This window comes from Elephantulus edwardii, unplaced genomic scaffold (genome assembly GCF_000299155.1).
Source record: "Elephantulus edwardii isolate Elephantulus edwardi_28Jun2011 unplaced genomic scaffold, EleEdw1.0 scaffold00020, whole genome shotgun sequence".
Classification (NCBI taxonomy): Eukaryota; Metazoa; Chordata; class Mammalia; order Macroscelidea; family Macroscelididae; genus Elephantulus; species Elephantulus edwardii.
The window spans coordinates 9,971,607-9,976,433 of record NW_006399770.1 but is presented as its reverse complement, the minus strand read 5'-3'; positions in this window follow the sequence as shown (position 1 = coordinate 9,976,433).

Below are 4,827 nucleotides of genomic sequence, written 5' to 3'. Positions count from 1 at the left end.
AATGTCGCTTAGATCCCTTGAGAGCAGATCTGGGGTTAGAAATGTGCATGCAGGAATTCATTAGGAAGTACAGATCTAAATGGAGATGAAGCCATGTGAACAATAAGAGAAGCTGAATTTTATTGCACTTACATCAAATGTTTCATACAACCCTTCTGAAGTTGGGATGGCTATGCAAAGATTAATTGAATGAGACAAGGTCCAATATTCTAAACCCTCACATCAACCAGTAAACGGATATGTGCTGTCCTTGGGAGAAGCATGAGCAATGGGTAAGATGGGTCTCTTCAACCAAGTGCAATCTCCAGAAAGACTCGTCAGAGACCTAGCAGAAAACTCTTATTTACTGGGACTCACTACCATTGGAGGAATTAGGGTCTCTGTCTTTAATGCTTTGTGGTGTGGGGTGCACGCCTTAGAAACACATCATAAAATCCACTATACAGATGAACGAAAAAGAACAATTTATGCAAGTTTCCCACTCATTCCTAGATATAAATGAACTTGACACTTATGAAACAGTAAAATTCCAGCAAGAAAATAACAAGGCAGGTTTAAATGCCAGATGCTGAAATTATTTTGACTTTTTGATGGTGACAAAGGTGCAGTAAGCTTGAAGAACAAGCTTCTAAGTAATGAGGGAAATTCAGGAAATACTCATTCTAGAAGATTTCCCCCCCTCCCCGTCTCGTTAATTCAGAGAAGTCAACAAATACCTACCTTAAACTGCACTTTACTCAAAATCTTTCACAGGCAAATCATGCATTAATGGAATTTTTTCTAGAGGGTGTATACTGGATTATTTGTTGTTGTTGTTTAATGCTGTCGAGTTGTAGACGACTCATAGCAACCCTAAGAACGAACAGCCTGAGCACTGTTCGTACATAGAGTTTCCGGAGGCAAGCCATTTTGGAAGTGGATGCCGCTCCTGCTTCCACTGGAATATTATATCTTTAAATTTTTAATATTTAAGTAACAATGCATGAGACTTTTAAATTTATATCCATTTTGACACTTGGCTTTCACAATAACTCCATTCAGTCAAACTACTTACTCAAAATCATTAATGGCAAATGTGCTTTTTCAGTGAGTGACCTGAGGTTGGTGAGGACAGAGACACCGTATTTCTTATCCTTTTACCTATCACATGGAAGCAGGAGTGGCATCCACTTCCTAAACAACATGCCTCCAGAAACATAAATGTTGGTAATTGTAGAGGGACTTCAGGCTTTTTGTTCATAGGGTGGCTATGAGTTGCACTCAACTTGAAGGCAACAACAACAACACCAGTGCTTATTACAGTGCTTGAAACAAGAGCACTCATAAATAATTGTAAAATAAATCCTCAAAGGGAGTTGTAGTTGCTTTTGTTTTGTATTATGGATTTTTTTTTATATTTCTGTGAATTTTTCAAAATGTCATGATATTTACATAATAGATATATGTAATATTCACAGATATGTACATATAGTGCATATAGTTGAGGAAATCATTTCCAGTTTATTCTATAACATATTAACTGATATAAACTTGCAGTAGTTACTTTATTAGTTTTTAATATAGGCTTGTATACTTCGGCATTAACCTCTTGGTCATTTTGGAGAGGTATTAATCTAAGTCTACCTTATCAGGGGAGGAAAATTAGAGGCCTCTTGATCAATCAAAGTCTGCTCGGCGAGGATTCTAATTTCCATAAAAAATTACTTAATGCTTGGCTACAGGGGAAATAAAGACATATGGAAATATGAATTTTTATTGTTTCTAAATATGTGTTCTAGAATAACTTTTTGAAACTAAAATTAGAGATTACTCACGAAGCTTACTTTTGACTATAGTAACAATAGTAATAATATTCACTTGAGCAATGTTAATGACTAGGTGGAGATTAATTTTGGTAAATTTGTAGACTAGGAGCTGTCTCTCCAAAGCCTACAAAAAAATTAATGTGGAACACCTGATATTTGACTGTGCTTCCAGATGGAGGGACAGCTTGACAAATGCCATCATAATTTACAACTTTTAAAAAATGTGGTGCGAATGCATTTGCAATACACTTTGAACAGCTTGGATTATTTACAGGTACAACTGTGCTTAATGTGGAATTTCAATGGATTTAAAATATTATTAGATTCAATCACTGATCACAGAGAATAGGATAGGTGTGGCATGTGAGCAAAATGATTAGATGCCTTAATTAAATATTTTAGAACAGGATACATCTGTTTGACGAGGTTGCAGAAGGGTTGGGGGAGAGGAGATGGCAAAATAGAATTTGAATTTCATATTTGATTGTTGACAGTTACTGATGAAACCCATCTTTGGGAAGAACAGATTTCTGACTTATCTATGGTGGTTTGGAAGAATAATAACAAGAGAAATAGAGAAACAAGTATCAATTCTTAAGGCGAACTTGGAAGGGTGGAATGCTAACTGATAACAGATTTTTTATTATAGTGAAACCTGTAAAAACACAAATGTCTCTATGTCTATTAAGGAACTGAACATTGACCCTTACTGATAAAGTTGGAGATAGGATGGTAAGACACACTTCAAAAACAAGGTCATTATATGCACGTTAATTTTGTGCCAAAATTGGGTGTACAGCTCCCTTGTCAGTTCCCTGGAACTTTTAAGGATGTGTGGTACAGTAAACCCACTCTCCTTGCTTTTCCCCAATACTGTAGAGCTGGGGGCTGATGATGTTGCTAATAGAGGGGTAGGGGTGACTGCCTGCCACCTCTGGTGCAGCAGGGGCCACCTTCACCTAAGCAATCACTGGTTTCAAAGTGGAATTCCTCTCTACCTTCCCTGTCTACTGGCCCTAGATAGGCCTAGGTTAAGGGCAGCTCCAAAGGCTGCCTATAGGTGCGTCCTGCCCTCCTGCCAGCAGAAGGTGGAGGTGGCCTCTTTGGAAAAAGAAACTTCCTTGGAGCAAGCCTGACCTTTGCCTCTGTCATCCCTAATTGCTCAGCTCAATAACCACCCCTCTCAAAACAAAAACACTTCCCACAAAATAACTCAAACTCACTGACATCCAGTCAAAACGACTAAGACTAACACGATGCTGATCTTCCACTGGGTTTCTGAGTCTCTGAATTGTAGAGAAGGAGATGGCCTATCTTTTTTCTGAGGATTTGGACAGCCATAGAGGTATGGTCTCACTTCAGTCCAAAGCGGGTAATAAAAATTAACTAGATCCCTCCCACAATTTTGCTTTCCTTCTTTTTTTCTTCACTCCGGTCACATCAGTGTACAAACTAATTGGATAGTATAATTTTTCCTTATTGTCCTAAATGAGAAATGCTGAATAAAAACATTCAAATAGGTTGTGAGTACATAAACACACAGGGAACACTGGTGGTAAGTATAGGCCAAGAGAAGTAACACTGTTAACTCCAAGGATGCATCTTTCTAGTGGTTCAAATCCACCAGTGGCTCCAAGAGAGAAAGGTAATCATCTCCTATGTGATTTCTAGAGTGCTCTGGTGGCCTTGTGGCAAGAAGCTGTGTGCTGCTATGGTTCGAATCCACCAGCTGGTATGCAGGAGAAACACAGGTAATTTCTTCCCCTGTGATTAAATGCTTCTGAAAACCACTGGAGGGTCAGCTGTGGGTCAGTTCCGACTCAATGGTACACACAACAATGTGATTTATACACTTCCAAAAATCCAATGGAGGGTGAACTCTGAGTCGGTTCTGACCTGATGGCTATGACTTTGACTTTTTTGAGTTGTGTTCCATTTGTGCTGTGTATATCTAGGAGGCCATAGGTAATTATGAGGTAAACATTGGAGGTAAGTAGAATATGGTTGTGTTGTTATATGCTGTCTAGTTGAATGTGACTCAAAACAACTCTGTGAACAATGGATCTGAATCCTGGCCTATCCTGTGCCATCTGCATCATCTCTGATATACATAAGCCCATTTTTACAGTCACTGTGTCAATCCACCTTGTTGAGGGTCTTCCTCTCTTATGCTGATTCTCTACTTTTCATGATGCCCTTCTCTAAGGACTAACCTTCCTAACAATATGCCCACATATGAGACAGACCTACACCATCCTTGCATCTTCCAAGGAGCACCCTGGTTGTTCTTTCTCCAAGACATATGTGTGTTCTTTTGGCATTCTATGAGATACTCAGCACTCTTCTCTATCACTACAACTCAAAGGCATCAGTTCTTCACCTGCCATCTTTAGTCATTGCACAACTTTCAGCTGCGTAGCAAGTAATTCATTGAAAAGGCCATGACATGGATCAGATGCACTTTAGTCCTTAAATTGAGATAATTTCTTTTCAGTACTTTGGAGAGGTCCCTGACAGCAGATTTCCCCAAGATAATCCATTGTTGTCGGGTTGGGTTTTTTTTTCTGTTTGTTTTTTATTTCTTGACTAATGTGGCCTAGTAGTAAGGAGCTGCATGGCCAACCCGAAGGCAAGTGGTTCAAATCTACCAGCTGCTCTGAGGGAGAAAGATGGGAAATCTCCTCCGTGCTATTTACTGTCTGAAAACTCACTGGAGGGTGAGCTTTGGGTCAGCTCTAACTTGACAGTACATAACAACAATGACTATCCTCATTCCTCTACTGTTAATAGGGTTTTCAATAAAACAAAAATTTTTTCCACTGGATCGATAGGCAACATTATGATAGGTGGAGAAAAGACTGAAGCTATCAATAACTTCATATTACTTGGATCCACAATTAACACCGTTGGTAGCAGCAGTCAGAAAGTCAGGAGGTATACTGCATTGAGAAAGTCTGCAGATAGGGACCTCTCAAAATTATTGAGGGAGAAAAGTGCAACAATGAGTGAATGGAATTCCAAA